The sequence below is a fragment of the Scyliorhinus canicula genome, chromosome 10 (genome assembly GCF_902713615.1).
Source record: "Scyliorhinus canicula chromosome 10, sScyCan1.1, whole genome shotgun sequence".
Lineage (NCBI taxonomy): Eukaryota > Metazoa > Chordata > Chondrichthyes > Carcharhiniformes > Scyliorhinidae > Scyliorhinus > Scyliorhinus canicula.
Window position 1 is genome coordinate 88,755,156 of NC_052155.1, and position 19,766 is coordinate 88,774,921.

The window sequence follows — 19,766 nt, forward strand, 5'->3', positions numbered from 1 at the left end:
ACTGTCATAGTCGTCTTGCTGTTCACTGGAGCATGGTAGACTTGCATCATCTGCTGCTGGTTTCTCAGAGGAGGTTGCTAAACCCTCATGGCCTTGTTCATGCAAGGACTGCAGTTGGAGTCTTGCGTTGCTTCTATCGTGGAGGCTGTCCACGAGCTTGCTGTGGAGGCTTGTGACACTGGAGTCACTTCTTGTGTGGAGACGTGCTGTTGTCTCGCTGTTGAGTCTGTCATCGCTTCCTGTGTAGAGGCTGGGACCCTTTGTGGTGTGGACCACTCTCTGCATGGAGTCAGGAACCCTTCGTGGTGTGTGGACCACCTCTCTGTGTGGCAGGCAGGCCGCTCTCTTTTGGCTTGTGCGCTCTCTGTCTCTTGGTGTCAGGCCGCAGTGTAATCTTTCATTCACGAGTCGGGATGTCATATATGCTGGGCTGAAGATCCTCAAATCCGAAGAACACATCCTCGTCTGTGTCGGATTCTTCACTGTAGAACACATCTCGCGCGGTTCGGATTGGTACTGGGGTCGTCATCTCGAATGGTGAAACCTTCGTCTGAGTCATAGTCTTCTAGGACCATGTCATCACTTTTGTGTCGGAGCTGGCATTGGGCTCGTGATGTCCAAGAAGAAATAAAGGTCGGAGTCGTAGTATTCAAGGACTGTATCATCACTTTGGGCAGTGCTAACTGCTTGTTGCAGGTTTCTGCGGAGGTTACTTTCAGCTACTGGTCGAATGTCAGGCATTGTGCTGTCGTTCCAGGTGAAAGAATCAGGTTTTACAGCTTTAAAATTTTTTTTTCATCTTTTGGGACATTTCCCCTGGTCTGGGCCTCTGACGTCACGAAGCGTGTGACGTTGGTCGTAGGAAGCGATTGTGCATGCGCATTTTGCTGTTCCTTTACTGGGGGACTTTTTTGCAATTGTGCATGCGCGGCTTCTCACGCATGACGGACCTTCCAGTTCTGTGCGCTTCTCGCGCAACTGCGCATGTGCAGTACCAAGATGGGCGCCAATCAAAATTGTCCTTCTCTGCTCCGGGAACTCGGCCTCGTGGTAAGTACTGGCGCCTCTCTTACCGTTTCCTGTTGGTTTGTTTCGGTTTTCCTCGCAGTATTTACCGAATTTGTCCAGGGCTGCCTGGAAGTCGCTCCTGTTTTGCCCTGTGGAGAACTTGAATGTTTTGAAAATCTCTTCTGCTCTGGCACCGGCGATGGCGAGCAGAAGCTCTGTCTTTTCAGCATCAGCCACGTCTTGTAGGTCGGCTGCTACCAGAAAGATCTCAAACCTTTGCCTGAATGCACGCCAGTTTTCGTGGAGATTGCCGTGGCACCCGAGCCGCTGTAGAACCGGAACCTCGATCATCTTGCCTGGGTGTTGTTGCTGGTTGTCACTGTTTGCTGAGTTGTAACTATATGGATTGAAACAGTCACTCAACTGGTATCATGAATTGTTATGACATAGCATAAGCTGCTTCCTTGATGTTCCCTCTGACAAAGGAAGTGTCAGACGTGGAGATAACTTCAACACGTTTATTAAACTATTAACAATTCTCCTACTCGGATTCACCTCTACTGTTAATCCTTCTACAGCTACTCAGACTGACGAATCAGTCTGCTACAATCCATGTGGTGGGTGTGATGTGAATCAACCCTGTGTCTGTACTCACGGAGTGTCCTCCACTGGAAAGAGGAGGATCATGTGTGCTGTGTCCTTTATATATGGGTTGGTGTAATGCCCTCCTGTAGTAGTGTCACTCTGTGTGTCTCGTGAATGCCCATTGGTCGTGTCCTATCTTATTGACCTATTGGTTGAGTGTCTGTGTGTCATGTCTCTGGTGCTCCCTCTAGTGTCTAGTTAGTTTACGTGTCCCTACATTAACCCCTTGTGTATCTATAGTGATGCATATTACCACAGTGGGGCCTCACAAATGGACATGGTGGCTGCTGAAATAGAAAATGAGGAATCCCGAAGTTCAATTGGACAGCTGAAGTGACTAGGTAGAGAAACAAGACCAGAAGCTAGTTTTGCTGTTTTAGAACAAAGCGCTAAAATGAACGATCCAAAAGCTGAAGAAATTGTTTGAGCAAACAAAACATTGGCAAAATTTAAATTGGAGAATTGCGTTTTGAAATTCCCATCTTTAGGTGATATTAGACAACTGAAACTGATTGTTTATAGTGATATCTCTGTGATAGCTTTTCGAGTGGGGCAGAAAGGTAGATGTTGCCCTTTGGCATCAGAAATTAAAAAGATACAAAGAGTGGCGAAAAAGTCATTTGCAGCAGAGACACTGGGCCCTAGTGGAGGCAGTGGATATGGGGCAGGATTCTCCGACCCAGGACTTCCCGATGCGACGGAGAATTGAATGTCGGGCCAAAATCAGGATCAACGCCTCGCGCTGAACTGAACGCCATGCTCCAACCCTTTGAATCTAGGTCCATGCGACATGCCAACGGGAACATGTAAATTAATGCAAATAGTTCTTACTGACCCACCTGCATCCATTTAATGGGCACGGGTTCCTGGGTTCTCCGTGGCCGGGAATCACGTGGAAGTAGATCACTTGTGGTCTCTACCAGTGTGGCCCTGGTGTCCCCCAAGGAATTACCCCTTGGCCCACCATGCGTTCCACCATGCTAGGGCCACGCTGGTAGAGACCATCCGAGCCCAACCAAGGGCCACTCAGTTCCCATCCCCCCCCCCCCCCCCCCCCCCCCAAACACAATGCATTGCCTTCCAACCCCGCCCCACAAGACCCTGGCCACCACACCCCATCCCCAGGACACCTGTGATAGGAAGACCTCCCCACAGAGACCTCCTTGCTGGAGCCCCACCCCCCCATACAGCCCCCTCCCCAGAAATGAGACCCTTGACCGAAGCTAGAGAGCAGTTCAGACAGGGACGGTGAGAATGATTACAGTTGTCACCTTACCTTGAAGCTCACATGTCGATTCCTGGAAGGGGAGCAGCTATGACCTGCATCTGGTTCCCACAGATCCATTAGCTGCAAGCTATTCATAGCTTTCTAGTAGTGGCCTGTGCTTTTACAAACCATCTGCAGCTTTGATTCATTCATCTCCCTTCATGGTTTAGTGGCCTAAGTGCTGAAACCCCAATGTTTACAAACATTGACCATATCAAAGAGAGGTAAGCGAAGTGCAATCATACACTTGAGTAATTGGAATGCACTTACCTCTCTTTTGTCACCCTGTTCTGCCTGCTGCCCTTGAGATATGATGCTGTCAGGAGGGACAGATTCAGGAGAACTGGAGGACCGATGTTGTCTCCTTGGTGACAGATCCCGGTGTGGTCTCCTTTTTCCTCTCTGATGGTGCCCGTAGGACCCTGGGGGTTTCCATGGGATGGGAGGCAGCTGGAGTGAGCTCCAAAGCCTCTGAGTCACCTGCAGCTTCCACACCTGGAGGCTCCACATTTCTGCACCATGATATCAAATCCCTCAGCGATGGTCCTCAAGTGATTGGGCCATGATCTGAAATGCCTCAACAATGTACACCTGCATCTGGGACATGTCTCTCAGCGATGGGACATGTGTCAAGGCCCCCAGCCATGGTCATCACAGACTTAGCCAGACTTGGACACCACCACTCAGTATGCGGACATTGTGTTCCAGGCTTTCCACTGCCGTCACCACCTTAGCATTGTGTCCTCAGTGCATGGATTGTCGGAATTATCTCCTGCACCTGTAGCCTTTGGGACTCCTCCAATTGGCTATGCACTCGCTGGAATGTTGCTGATATCCACTCCTGAACCTCACAGCCATGTCCTAGCATCTGCATCAGCTCTGAGATAACCATGTCCAGAGCTCGGCATCTGACTGGACTCAGCTGAGTCCTGGGATCAAGCAGACCTCCGACCGCTGACTGCCTTGGATGTTCCTGCCTCCACCTGATGTGCATCAGCAACTGTGCTCACTAGGTTGTGCCCCAGAAGCCTGTCCACTCATGCCACCCACTGAGATGTGTGCTTCAGCACTGGTGGAAGGTAGGGCTGATAGCTGGGACACCTCAATAGTGGTCTCCTCGAAGCTCTCCTCCAAGGTGGTTTCTTGGGTGGCAGCGGTGGGGTGGATTGATTGTGGATGGCCCGGCCCCATCAGATGGCGATCCTGTGAGAATATGGACATGTTGTCAGTGAGAGGAAAGGATCATTTTGTCTGACATGAACATCTCACTCGAGACAGGTCAATGGTGTGAAGGGGCAGTGGTTCCTCACCTCTGCCACAGGCCAACCTCGTCTGTGACTGCTCTCTTCTCGGCCTATCCTGCGATTTCCAGGAACCGCTCCTCATTGGGGGTGAGGGCTCAAATCTCTGGTAGCACTCCCAGCCCCCATCTTGGCCCTTTCCATTTATTATGGGCTGTCTTCTCCTGCAGGGGCAAAGAGAGGGCATTGTGAGCCGCACGTTTGATGTGTCGGGGGGGTGTATAGCAGCTACATGTGTGGCACCTAATTTGGCTATGAAGTGGTTGTACTGGTGGGTGCCAGTGGGTTCTGAGGAGCAAACACATTGGGCGGGATTCTCCCGTACCCAGTGGGGCGGGGAGTCCCGGCGGGATGGAGTGGCATGAACCACTCCGGCGTCAGCCCTACCCAAAGGTGCGGAATTCTCCTTGTTAGTGGCAAGACGGTGACGCACGAGTCTGGCGAACAGCCAGTAATGGTAAGAAGCTCATGGGGGCTCATTTCTGGCACTACATGCTGTTAAATATAGGCCAATGGAACCATTGAGAAAAATCCCGCGAAATGTGCCCAAAATCACAGCTGGGACTGGATTCTCCGCTGGCGGGATTCTCTGTTGCGCCGGCAGTGCACCCACGCCTGGGGATTTTCAATGGCGTGGGGCTGCCCACAAGTGAAAACCCCATTGACCAGCTGGCAGGATGCAGAATCCCGTCAGCCGGTGGGGGTGCGCAGCACCAAAAAGCTGGTGTGGCGGGACAGAGAATCCCGCCCTTAGAAATGTTTCCGTTAAATCACGTACCATAAGTCCCTTTGGGAGAATGTCCATTCCACGAAACACGTTAATGAGAGGAGACTATGAATTGATATACAAGGTTAAAACAAATGCTAGAGAAAAGGAGATTGACAAGATCAAGTGGGTTGATAGCAGTTACCAATTACCTGCCTGCCGAAAAGAGGGGCTAGTTCGAAGGAGTTATCAGAAATTGTTGACTTTTCCTATAAGGAAGACAATGAGGGTGGATATTTCAACAAAAAAAATTAAGAGGGAAATAGGGTGCATTTATTGTAGAAAAGAAAATATATACATCTGTGTTTTGGTAATTTACATCAATCTGTTAGGAAGAAGTTAATGTTCAACAGTGCTTAAGTTCTAATTGGAGCTTTAATTGTTTAATAGACCACACTGAGGGCCTGCACATATATAAGGGGATGCAGCTGCCACTGTGGAGTGTTGGCAACTGATTATTGAACACAATAAACTTGGAGTCAAAGAAGTCAAAACTTGCTTTCTAGTTCTTATTATAGTGTTAACATCAAACCTTAAGACAGCACAAGATCATGCACAATGAAAACCATAAAATTGCAAGATCTCTTCAAACTAAAGTCTGCAAAATGAATAGGGTCAAAATGTCAGATACCAACTGCCAATGAAGAGCTGATGACTGTAACTTCCCTGCTGCTTTTGGCAATCGAGAGGTAAAAGGAAACTGACCCAAAAAGGAAATGAAATGAAATGAAAATCGCTCATTGTCACGAATAGGCTTCAATGAAGTTACTGTGAAAAGCCCCTAGTCGCCACATTCCGGTGCCTGTTCAGAGAGGCTGATATAGGAATTGAACCATGCTGCTGGCCTGCCTTGGTCTGCTTTAAAAGCCAGCGATTTAGCCCAGTGTGCTAAACCAGCCCCAGCTGGTTTACTGGAAGAGTGATCTGTATCAAGAATTTCTTCATCCTGTGAAATAGAATAGGTGGACAGTGTATCCTTGACTTTACTAAGTGCTGCCAATGACGCCACATCTAGAAACGAATGAAGAGGTTTATTACTATGCTTTGGGGGGGGGGGGGGGGGGGGGGGGTATTACTTTGAATAAGATTAGCCAGAAACAAATGTACAACTTAATGGAAAAAAAGTGCATGTATTTGGGAATTTTGACCTGAAGTTTCCACTCGAGCACTGGTTTCTTCAGTGAGGTTCGGGCAAGGTCTCCATAACCTCTGAAACGATAGAATTTTTATCACAATTGGCATTTGCAACTGAAGTTTTTGCAATACTTAGCATGAGATTTTAAAAGTTTGGAAATAAGCCTCACCCACAAAATTCCCCAGGTGAATTCATCGACGTAGGAAATTTCCACTAATTGTGCTCATTTGCAGGCCTGTAGAACATAGAACATAGAACAGTACAGCACAGAACAGGCCCTTCGGCCCTCGATGTTGTGCCGAACAATGATCACCCTACTTAAACCCACGTAACCCGTATACCCGTAACCCAACAATCCCCCCATTAACCTTACACTATGGGCAATTTAGCATGGCCAATCCACCTAACCCGCACATCTTTGGACTGTGGAAGGAAACCGGAGCACCCGGAGGAAACCCACGCACACACGGGGAGGACGTGCAGACTCCACACAGACAGTGACCCAGCCGGGAATCGAACCTGGGACCCTGGAGCTGTGAAGCATTGATGCTAACCACCATGCTACCGTGAGGCCCCTCTGTAGGAAGGCTTTAAACTTAAGCTCCTCTTTATAAGATTTTAATTTGTTTTAATTTACTTGGAAGCTAATTGATATATCCCATGCTAACTAGAAAATATTAAATTCATGAGAAAAATATATGAAACACATTCTAAAATTAGGTTACTGAATGAAAATGATTGGCACATTAATAAAAATGCTTTATTGTGATAAACGTATTTTCAGCTGTTTAAAATCAAACTTACCCCGTGTTACCATTAACAATATGAAAGAAGAGTTTTAAATTGTTACCCGATTGGGGTGGTTCTTGGTGAATTGTGCTTTCAACAATAGCCAAAGGGGTTTGAGCAGAAACCGAAGGAAAAGAAACACATCTCAATGGGCACAATTTGTGTGTGGCAACTGCACACAAATTGGAATTTTTACCCCTAAATATACCCCTAAACATATATGGGAAAGAAACCAAGGATTTGGTGGTAATGTGCCAATCACTTGGAGTAGAGATCCAGGTTAATCAGGAATTGCAAACAAAGCACTGGGATTCATTGTTACTGACACAGAACTGAAAAGCAAATAAAAATAATAAACTTGTATGGAACCTTGACACTTGGAGCTGAATTTTCCAAGGGAGCGGAGAGGATGGGGCCAAGTTGTTCTTGCCCCCAGAGGTAAGCCTGCCTCACAGTGATAAAGCATTGACAGCTGGCGAGAACGGGACTTCTATTCCATCGACGGCTAATATAGGTGAGAATGTGACTTCCACTCCTCGGTGGAATGAATTCTCACCTCGGCAGCACAAGAGCACAGGAGAACTGCAAGGAGAAGCAAGAAGATTGATGGCTGCCAGAAACAAGACAAGTCGCAGGCCTTTAGGGCAGGGAGGGGTCTGTGAGTCCAGGGAAGAGGAGAGGGGGTGGTTGGGGGGGGGGGGGGGGGGGCATCTTGAGGTGTTGCCCCTGATGTGCACTGGAATTACCCGAATGATGAGCGCTCACCTTTCCATCTGCCTTTTCTTTTTAAACCTGGCCATTTTCAGTGAAAATGTTCTACCCACTCCCACCCACCTGACAACACAACTGTATTATGGTACAGGCAACATTATATCCTGATGAAAAACAGAAAATACTGGACAATCTCAGCAAGTCTGGCAGCATCTGTGGAGAGAAAAGGGTGTTCATGTTTTGAGTATGGATGACTCTTTGTCATCTACAGATGTTGCCAGCTTGTTGAGATTGTCCAGTATTCCTGTTTTGTTTCAGATTCCAGTATCTACAGTAATTTGCTCTTATGTCCTGGCCAATGGCTTGGTAACAAGCTCACTTGACCTTAATTATTTATCTATGGTAAGCAGGCTTTTAGTTTTACTGCCCACCTACCTGGCATATTATGGGGTCAGCTCGTGCGTGGGCTGGTAAGTGATGGACTGGGCCAACTTCATATTTATGTAACTTTCCTCTGAAATTCTGCCCAGTGGGGGAAATGGAAATCCAGGAGTACAGTGAACAGTTCCAGTCTCAATATTATGGGGATAGGAAAGTGCCAAAAGGTTTACCAGAACGTTATCATAAGTAAGAACTTATACCTATCAGGAAAGATTGAATAGGTTGGGCTCTTTACTCTAAAAAAGAAAAGACCAAAGGTGACCTTTTTTGTAAATAAATTTAGAGTACCCAACTCATTTTTTCCAATTAAGGGGCAATTCAGCGTGTCCAATTCACCTACCCTTGCACACCTTGGGTTATAGCGGCAAAACTTACGCAAACACGGGAGAATGTGCGAACTCCATGATATGCCATCAATAAGCACCCGACGAGTGATGAATGTAACTGAGGCTTTAATACACTAAACAGCTAGCCTCCTGGCCTCTGGTCCCAAACTGGGGCGGAGCCAGAGACTAGCCACATTTATACGTGTGCCCGAGGGAAGGAGCCACAGACGGAGCCAGCCGGGACAAGCCCAGGCATGGACAACACAATACAATACAACACAGTGGTTTACCACATTTACCCCCTGTTAAAAAAAATTAGTCGGCGGGGGTGAAGTGGTCTTAAAGGTCATGTCTGTCGGGGGCCTTGACCTTCCGCCTTGATCGCCTCATTCCCGGCTGTGGTGTGGGCACTGGTGTCGAGACCTGTGCATCCGGGAGCATGTTGTCCTCTTTTTCACCCAGTTGTTGAGTCGGTGAAGGGGGGGGGGGGGGTGTATGGGCGGAGATGATGGTGATGGTCACCGGTGGGCCTGCGGGTGCTAGTTCGTGATGTAGGTGGGCAGGGGTGGGGAAAGACGATGTAGGGCGGGGGTGGTGGTGGTAATGGTCACTGGGGAGCCTACCGGTGCCAAATCCCGAAGGGAGACTGTGTCCTGTCGCCCGTCTTGGTGTGCTATGTAGGCGTATTGTGGATTGGCATGGAGGAGCAGGACTTTCCCGACGAGGGGGTCGGACTTATGGCTCCTCGCATGCTTCCGGAGGAGGACGGGCCCTGGGACTGCCAGCCAGGACGGGAGCGAGGCCCCGGAGGTGGATTTCCTGGGGAAAGCAAACATACGCTTGTGAGGTGTCTTGTTGGTGGCTGTACACAGGAGCGACCGGATGGAGTTGAACGCATCGGAGAGGACCTCCTGCCAACGGGAGACTCCTAGACCATTGGGCCAGGGGGACTGCCTTCCAAACCGTCAAGTTCTCCCTCTCTACCTGTCCGTTTCCCCGGGGGTTATAGCTGCTGTAGGCAATGCTCTTGCTGAGCAGGAACTGACGCAGCTTGTCGCTCATGAAGGAGGAACCCCGATCACTATGGATGTAGGTGGGGAAACCCGAACAGGGCCTTGATCACGGTGGCAGAAGTGATGTCAGGGCACGGGATGGCGAAGGGAAATCTTGAGTACAATGTTGAGGAAATACACGTTACGGTCAGTGGAGGGGAGGGACCCTTTGAAATCGATGCTGAGGTGCTCAAAGGGGCGAGAGGCCTTTACCAGGTGTGCTCTGTCTGGCCAATAGAAGTGCGGCTTGCACTCCACACAGATCTGGCAGTCCCTGGTCACGGACCTGACCTCCTTGATGGAGTAAGGCAGGTTGCGAGCCTTGATGAAGTGAAAAAAACGGGTGACCCCCCAGGTGACAGAGTTCATTGTGGAGGGCCCAGAGTCGGTCTACTTGTGCGCTGGCACATGTACAGTGGGATAGGGCATCTGGGGGCTTATTGAGCTTCCCAGGTCGATACAAGATATCGTAGTTGTAGGTGGAGAGCTCGATTCTCCACCACAGTATCTTGTCATTCTTGATCTTGCCCTGCTGTGTGTTATTGAAAATGAAGGCAACCGACCATTGGTCAGTGAGGAGAGTGAATCGCCTGCCGGCCAGGTTATGCCTCCAACGTTGCACAGATTCTACAATGGCTTGGGCTTCCTTTTCAATGGAGGAGTGTTGAATTTCGGAAGCATGGAGGGTACGGAGAAGAAAGCCACGGTCCTGCCCACTTGGTTGAGGGTAACGGCCAGAGCAAAGTCCGACGCATCGCTCTCCACCTGGAATGGGATGGACTCGTCCACAGCGTGCATTGCGGCTTTGGAAATATCTGCCTTGATGTGATTGAAGGTTAGTTGGGCCTCAGTCGTCAGGGGAAAAATGGTGGATTTGATAAGTGGATGGGCCTTGTCCGCATAATTCGGGGCCCACTGGGCATAGTACGAGAAGAACCCCAGGCATCTCTTCAGGGCCTTGGGACAGTGGGGGAGGGGGGAATTCCAGGAGGGGGCGCGTGCGGTCAGGGTCGGGCCCTAGCACTCCGTGTTCCACAACGTAGCAGAGGATGGCTAGGCGGGTTGTGCATTTTTCTTTATTATAGGTGAGGTTCAGGAGTTTAGCAGTGTGGAGGAAGTGCCGGAGGTTTTCGTCATGGACTTGCTGGTCATGGCCGCAGATGGTGACATTATCTAAGTACGGGAACGTGGCCCGCAGCCCTTACTGGTCAACCACTCGGTCCATTTCTCTTTGGAAGACCGAGACCCAATTGGTGACACCGAAGGGGACCCTGAGGAAGTGGTAGAAGTGGCCATCTGCCTCGAAGGCAGTGTATTGGCGGTCCTCCGGGCGGAGAGGGAGCTAGTGGTACTCGGACTTCAAGTCAACTGTGGAGAAGACTCGATACTGTGCAATCTGGTTGACCATGTCAGACATGCGGGGGAGGGGGTACACATCGAGCTGCGTGTACCGGTTGATGGTCTGGCTGTAATTGATGACCATCCAGTGCTTTACCCCAGTCTTGACGACCACCACTTGGGCACTCCAGGGGCTGGTACTAGCCTCAATGATCCCCTCACGCAGGAGTCGCTGGACCTCCGACCTGATGAAGGCCCTGTCTTTGAAGGTGCCACTGGAAGTCAAGTTCCAGTAATAGGGCCACGTAGAGATGGGGAAGGATGTAGAGTTTGAAGTTAGCGTACCCTACACCTTGTACAGTGAGGGTCGCGACACAGTACCCCCCGGATTTCTACCGGATCCGGAAGCCAGGGAGATTTTCTGGGTCGCGGGTAAGATTGGGAGGGAGCAGCGCCTTACCGTATCTGGGTGTATGAAGCTGTCTGTGCTCCTGGAGTCGAAAAGGCAGGCCGTCTCGTGCCCGTTGATCCGGACGGTCATCGTAGACTTCGCGAGGTAGTGCGGCCGGGACTGGTTGAGCATGATGGATGCGAGCTTCAGAAGGCGGTTGGTAGGCCGGTCAGAGGTAGCGGTGGCCAACATATGACTGGGTGAGCTGGGCTCCTGGGAGGCTGCGGAGTGGTGCCATGATGGCGGCCCCCATGAATCGCGCATGGTGGATGGCAGCGGTGATGAGGTCCAAGATGGTGGCCCCTGTGGCTTGCGCGTGGCGGTTGGAGGATGTGTTAAAGATGGCAGCCCCCATGGGTCGCACATGGCAGCTGGAATTGAAGATGCGAAGATGGGGGCGCCCATGGGTCTCACATGACGGGTGGCGCAGCAGCTGGGGACGGCCCCGACAGACAGCAGGCAGCGCTGCTGGGCCTAGACGTTTTAGGGGGAGATCGGGCCTGGCAGGCTTTTGCAAAGCAACCCTTCCTCCCACACACGTTTCAAGTCGCGTTCTGTGCAGGGCAGCTTTGTCTGGGGTGATTACCCTGGCCGCAAAAGTAGCACCTCAAGCCTCCGGCGTTGGCGGGCCGCTGCGCAGCACAGGCTTGCGTCGCACCCAGGTTGAATAATGGCAGGGCCCACGAGGTCCACAAGGGTGCCGCGCGGTTGGAGGTGTAGGCCTCCATGTTCTGGAAGGCCATCTCTAGCGAGTTGGAGAGTTGCACTGTCTCTGGGAGGTCGAGTGTACCTTCTTCTAGTAATCGCTGGCGGACATAGTTTGATTTCATGCCTGCGACATAAGCATCCCTGATCAGCAGCTCAGCATGCTGGGTAGGCTATATCGCCCGGCAATCGCAGTTCCGGCAGAGTACACGCAAGGCACACAGGAATTCTGCATGTGATTCCCCAGGGTGTTGCCGTCTTGTGGCAAGGAGGTGCCTAGCATACACCTTGTTAACGGACTTTACGTATTGTTCCTATAGCTGCATTATTGCCTCCGCATACAAGGGGGCGTCCCTGATGAGAAGAAAGACTCGTGGGCTCACCCGTGCTTGGAGGATCTGCTTCTTCTGTAGGTCTGTTAAGTCTTCGGTGAAGGATGAGAGGTACGCTTCGAAGTAGCTTAGCCAGTGCTCAAATGTTTCTGTGGCGTCGGCTGCCGGTGGGTCTATTTCCAGGCGATCAGGCTCGAGTAATGAGTTCATCTTAGAAGTTTAGTGTATTAAATTGATATGCCATCAATAAGCACACAACGAGCGATGAATATAACGGAGGCTTTAATACACTAAACAGATAGCCTCCTGGCCTCTGGTCCCGAACTGGGGCGGAGGTGGAGACTAGCCACTTTTATACATGAGCCCGAGGGGAGGGGCCACAGGCGGAGCCAGCCAGGACAAGCCCAGGTATGTACAACACAACGCAACACAGTGGTTTACCACACTCCACACAGATAGTGACCCAGAGCCGGGATTGAACCTGAGACCTCAGCGCCATGAGGCAACAATGCTAACCACTGCACCACCATGCTGACCTGGATCAAGAGGTGAACTGCTGGAGATATTATTATTATAGAATCTCAGAGGGGGCACGTAGAGAAGATGTTTCCATTCGTAGTTCCCGTTTCACCACAAGCCATAAATATAAGGTTGTCACTGTTAAATTCAATAGGGAATTCAGGATAGAGTTATTTACTCAGAGAATGGTTAGAATGTGGAACTTTTTACCTCATGTTTTGTGATGTTGACTGAGGAATAATCATTGACCAGGACACCAGCGATAATGCCCAGGCTCTTCTTTGAAAGAGCGTCATGGGATTTTTTACATTCATCCAAGCTGGCAAATGGGGCCTTGGTTTAACAGCTCATCTGGGAGACAGCACCCCCCCCCCCCATCCTGCCTCAGTAATACACTGGAGCGTTCAGTTCATTTTTGTGTTTAAACCCTGGAGTGGGGAAATGAACTTGGGGCCTTATGATTCAGAGGTGAGTGCGCTACCAGCTGAAGCACAGCTGACTTTAGAGAGAAAGGAATAGATAGACATGCTAATAGGGTAAGATAAAAAAAAAGAGCTGGAAGCTGGTGTGGAGTGTAAATACCAACATAGACCAGTTGGACCAAAGGAACTGCACTTTGTAAAATGTTATAATTGTTCAGCCAGTCAGTCAGTAGATCATAGATCATAGAGAAATACAGCACAGAACAGGCCCTTCGGCCCACGATGTTGTGCCAAACTTTTGTCCTAGGTTAATCATAGATTATCATAGAATTTTGGACACTAAGGGCAATTTATCATGGCCAATCCACTCAACCTGCACATCTTTGGACTGTGGGAGGAAACCAGAGCACCCGGAGGAAACCCACGCACACACGGGGAGGATGTGCAGACTCCGCACAGACATTGACCCAAGCCAGAATCAAACCTGGGATCCTGGAGCTGTAAATCAATTGTGCTATCCACAACGTTACCATGCTGCCCTTAAGAACAAATTAATCTACACTCAATGGAGTGAGACACAGATTCTACCATAATCCATGTACCTATCCAATAGCCGCTTGAAGGTCCCTAATGTTTCCGACTCAACTACTTCCACAGGCAGTGCATTCCATGCCCCCACTACTCTCTGGGTAAAGACATGATAAAGTAAGATGAGAAAGATAGGTTGCAGATGAACACATACTTTCTCATGCTGATGGCCCTGTGAATTTATAGCATTTTCTGTTTTTATTTAACATTTTTTGCATATTATGCATCACAGATTCACAATTAGAATTGTCTTCAGCAATTTAATTAGTATAACTAGTGGAGTCTGTCCAAAAACAGAAGGTTGTAGGTGCTGCACTCCACTGCTGAACTGTTGTTTTCAATGATTCTATGACTCTTTCCTCACACTAAGCTTTCCCCTGTCACTTGATGTGACACTCACAGCCACCTGCTCAGATACTGATACTGCATTTACCTCAAAGGCTATGTGATGGACGTGTGGTGAGCCACTAGGCATGATCAGCTTGCAGAGATCCTGGGGGAAGAAGATGGTTTGTGTGACAGTTGATCAGAGGATGAAGTCAGAGGCAAGTTCTGCTTTAGAGGTCTCAGATGAGGACCCTGGTGGATGGAATACAGTCAGGCACTGATGGGAATTACATTAGATGTATTGACGGTCTTGCCACACAGCCTCCTGTCATTGTCAGAGTCCGCCTCCAACATGGCATAGGGCTTCATGTAGAGCTTCCTTTCTCTTCATCCTCGGTTTCATTTGTCTATTGTCTTGCAGACCCAGTGACATTATAATTGCAGCCACCGTACATGTTGTAGCTTTTGTTTGGCTAGGTCACCAAGCCCTCCGTTCTCCCATGAGAAAACAACAAATCTCAGTCCATATCCAGGAAATCACCTCCCAGACCTTACAATAGCCGAATATCTGACCAGTAATCAGATATTGACCTTCGCATTGGATTACTGTCCTGTTGTGCACTACAATGTACTTCAAGGGAATAGTTCTTCCCCCAGGATCTCTGCAAGCTTATCATGTCCAGTGGCTGCAACCTTTTCTGCAGGTTGGTGAACGGCCCTTTAAGTAGTGCTAGTGCTGTGCAAGTCTTGCAGGTGAACTCTTATTCTTTGGTGAGGGACAGGCATACCTGAGTGGTGTCTTGACTTCAACACTTCACATGCTTCTGGCCCATGCAGGGGATGGTGCCTGAGAACCAAAGTGGCTGCTGGTGCAGCACACCCCACTCGGACGGCATTCAACTCACATAACAGAGCTACAGACCCAAACTCTGGGCCCAACTTGTCAAGAATCCAGTTTGCTGTCGTCTATCTGCTGTGAATATACTGCGCTGAGACCAAAGTGCATGTTTAGGGAAGCTCTCAGAGGCTTATTTACCATGAAAAAGAGATTCATTGATGCACACAAAGCAACAACTTAAACCAGTAATCAGATATTGACCTTCGCGCATTGGATTACTGTCCTGTTGTACAGTATAAGGTACTTCAAGTGAATAGTTTGTTGCAGATTCAGGGTTCACTAAACATTGCATTACTTAACGTGACAAGTACATCCTCAATGCATTTCAAATTTGTAAAGCCATTTAACCAATGATAAAAAGTGCATAAAACCTTACTTTTTTTTTCTCAGCAATTCAGTCCAAGTTCATCCTCCTTCTGCTGTCTGTATATGAAGGTGAAGCACATGTATTATAAAATGAACTTCAATAACTCCTGCTGCAATCTCAGTGAAGCATGGGAACATTGACTTCACACTGACTTTTAGTTATTAAATATAGACAAGAGGAATAAAATTTAAATTGCAGCATAAAAATCATCTGGTTGATATACATGTGGATACAAAGATGCTGAAATACTGAGTCCTTGATCAGCCACTGTCAATGTAGTGGCATAGTGTTTTTCTCAACACAACCAGTCTGATACCGAGCCAGTCAGAAACGCTGGGATTGATTCTGACTCAAAACATAGAACATACAGTGCAGAAGGAGGCCATTCGGCCCATCGAGTCTGCACCGACCCACTTAAGCCCTCACTTCCACCCCATCCCTGTAATCCAGTAACCCCTCCTAAACGTTTTGGTCACCAAGGGCAATTTATCATGGCCAAATCTACCTAACTTGCACGTCTTTGGATTGTGGGAGGAAACCGGAGCACCCGGAGGAATCCCACACAGACACGGGGAAAACGTGCAGACTCCGCACAGACAGTGACCCAGCAGGTAATCAAACCTGGGACCCTGGCACTGTGAAGCCACAGTGCTAGCCACTTGTGCTACCGTGCTGCCCAAACGTTAACTCTGTTTCTCTCTCTGCAGTTGCTGGCAGACCTGCTGAGTTTACATAGCATTTTAAGTTATATATTATTCACTTTTTAAAAATATTGCTGGGTCGGACACCTGTCCTGCTAATTATCGGATCCCAACCTATTGTTCAGTTGACTTTAATGGAAAGAGAAATTGAGCAGATTGTATATCGAAAAGCTGATTCATTGCCACTAGTTTTACTCAACCACAAGTTGAGAGTTGCTCCCATTTTGTTATCCTGGCCTAAACTCTGGTTTTATTCAGATATCAGTTCAATTTCTGTATAACTTATCCTCCCATGGTAGCAGTTCTGCATTATAAATGGGGTACATTTTGTAGGCTTTGCTGGGAAATGCTGATAGTCTTGGCTAGAAGCCCAACCAGTTGATGCATTGTGGACAACCTGCTGCAGGCCAATGCTGTGGCAGGCAGGCTGAGACTAGTGAAAGGGAAATATACAATCACAGAAGGTGGGAACCCAGGGCTTCAGGGGCGGAACTCCTCTGCCTTCTGATCCCACAGCAGCATGGTAGCATTGTGGCTTCACAGCTCCAGGGTCCCAGGGTCGATTCCGGCTTGGGTCACTGTCTGTGCGGAGTCTGCACATCCTCCCCGTGTTTGCGTGGGTTTCCTCCGGGTGCTCCGGTTTCCTACCACAGTCCAAAGATGTGCAGGTTAGGTGGATTGGCCATGATAAATTGCCCTTAGTGTCCAAAATTGCCCTTAGTGTTGGGTGGGGTTACTGGGTTATGGGGATAGGTGGAGTTGTTGACCTTGGGTAGGGTGCTCTTTCCAAGAGCCGGTGCAGACTCGATGGGCTGAATGGCCTCCTTCTGCACTGTAAATTCTATGATCTATCCACAGAAGTAACTGGAATCTTGCTATTAGTACACCCATTGATTCATAAAAACTAAAACTGGGCATTGACAACACCCTCCACCCTGTTGCTTCCGCAAGTAGCAATTGGTTTCCTTTGTCTGCTACATGACCTCTTTTTGAAAATTAAACAAGCAGGCACCAACTAACCAAATTGGAATAGAGTCACTAGACGGGCGCATCTAGCCGGGTGATTCCGGGCACTCGGAGCGCCGAGAAACACCACAGTATCTATTGGGACTTTGTTGCAACTTGGGGCCTCAGTGGGGAACGTGCCGCCGAGGCCGGACTTACTCATGTTTCCTGCACTGAGGAGATGTCATAATATACACATAAGTATTTGATGGTGCGCAGACAGGCAGTGATTGACACACAGGATGACCAAAGAACACACAGAACACAGCAGCCAATCACCAGACAGGACACGACCACTATAAAGCCAGAGGGCACTAGTTTTCCCGCTCTCTTGGGATCCAGCCTCTGAGACAGTCAGAGTCCTTGAGCACAAATAGAACATCCACCACGTGGTAGTAAGATGGTCTGGTCAGGTTAGCCTCAGGTCTCCAGTCCATGCTTCTTTTACCCCACAAACATAGTAGAGGCAAATCCGGAGCCTTCATATTCCTCCCTTCGTAAATGATTTCTCTCCTTCCATCATCCAATCATTCAATTTCTTTCTTATATGTCTTAAATGGCTTATTAATGGACACGTCAAGTGGCTGAACGGACGCTAGTCAAGCCAGCTGGAACGATTGCTATATCGGTGTTGATTCGCGAACAGCTTCACAAACAGAATCCACGCAATGTGACCTAAACCATATCCCCACAAGTAAACTTTTTGGGCATCGTAAAGCACCTGCTCTTGATTCCCAAACTCTCTTCAGCCAAATCTTGCAACCATTATCGTTCATCCAACCTTTTTCATGGACATGGACAACAATACCATTTGGAAATTTTACTTTGGGCATTAATTCCGTTTAAAGATAACCATTGGAGGAAGTTTCGTCCATCTGCCATACATGTTAGTACAACCGTAAAATATGTCTTTTCATGCCCTGTAGTTTTGATAAAAATACTTTTCTCACCGACTTTATTAACGGTTGAGTTTGATGGCATATCAAAATTCACGGATGTTTCATCCATGTTTCCAATGCACGATAACTGATAGCTGTTAGCTTTGCGATGTTTGATTGCAAATGTTTGAAAACTAGTCACTTTTTCTTCTAATTCTTTTGGGAGTCTCTGTGCAATTTTTGTTTTTCTTCTTAACACAAAGTCATGTCTTTTCATGAATCGCGTACACCATCCAGGACTTGCAGTAAACTCACGAATGCCCATGTTTCTTGCTTCTCGTAAAGCATAAAGTCTAATTTTAGATTGAGTTATAATATAACCATTTTTCCGATTTTCAGACACCCACTTTGAGACGTTATCTTCTAATTGCGGCCAATGACATTTCGACCCGTGATTAGCGCATTTATAGGAAGGACTTTCCATCAATTTCTCTTTCTGTTTTCTCCAGTTGCGGACACAGCTTTCTCCGACACCAAACAGCTTTGCAGCTGTAACGTTGTTGCTGTGTTCCGCTTCGGCAACGACTTGCAGCTTCAATTTGGCAGTATATTTCTTGGCAGATCTTTTCTCCATAGTGGCTAATGGTAGAATGTATTCGACCGTTATGTGTTATGCGTTAATTAACTGCTTATTACCGTGATTAGAAACCGCAAAACAGCTGGTTGTTTACGGCGGTTGTTAACGGCGTAATTTGGTATCTCATTTGGTGTCTCAAAAAAGTGACTCGCATGATACATGAGGTATAGCATAAAATCATGTTTTGGGGTCTAAAATTTAGGGGTCGCATGATACGCGAGATCGCATGATACGCGAGTATATACGGTATGTATGATAGTTTAGAGTTTAATAAAATAGAGTTGCATTTCTTCAAGTGTTGGAAGCCTGTCTCTCTCACTGCTACAGTAAACGCAGTTCTCGCAGACCCAGCTTACCCAACACATCAAGGAGCTCCACTCAACGGAACTCCTCAGTGTAAGAGGAGATCGGGACTGCATTTTCAAATGGTGTCCCAATCCATTGAGACCTCCCCAACGCGACCCCCGAACCTCCCCAAAGCCCCAACTCACTTATGAAGAGGTCATATAAGGGGGTCCTCGTCCACCCACCTCACACGGCCAGGGCACCATCGGGCCCAATCCCGGAGATAGGAAAAATGCCAGCCTGGCACCCTGGCAGTGCCACTTTGAGCTGGCAGTTCCACCTGGGTACATTGGCAGTGCAAAGCTGGCACCAAGGTGGCACTTCCAAGGTGCTCAGGTGGCACCAGTGCCAGGGTGCCACGCCACCCAGCGGGAAACCACCTGGGGACCTGCAATCCACTCCCCATTTATGGGGACCAGCAGTGAATGGCCTTCACCCAATGTCTCGGAGGCAAAAGGGTTAGATCCCAGGGCCTCAGTAGATCATCTTTAATCTTATTATTTTTCAAATTAAGGGGCAATTTAGCGTGGCCAATCCACCTAGTCTGCACTTCCTTGGATTGTGGGTACGAGACCCATACAGACACGGGGAGAATGTGCAAACCTCCACACGGACAGTGACCATGGGCCAAGATCGGATCTAGGTTCACAGTGCCATGAGGCAGCAGTGCTAATCACTGGGGCCTTGGTAGATTAGGCGAATGCATATTAGAGTGAGACTAGCTGCCTCACTATGCAGATTTGACAGATCGTGATCCTACCCACAATGGGTGGGATTCAGATCATGATATCTCACGAGATCGCATTAGATCT

The 19,766-nt window shown here is 48.6% G+C and overlaps 1 protein-coding gene across 7 annotated transcripts in view; it reads left to right on the forward strand.

The window, feature by feature from the left end:
* sntg1 (syntrophin, gamma 1) overlaps positions 1-19,766 on the forward strand; it is a 649,505-nt gene that overhangs the window by 345,485 nt on the left and 284,254 nt on the right. The window lies entirely within an intron of this gene.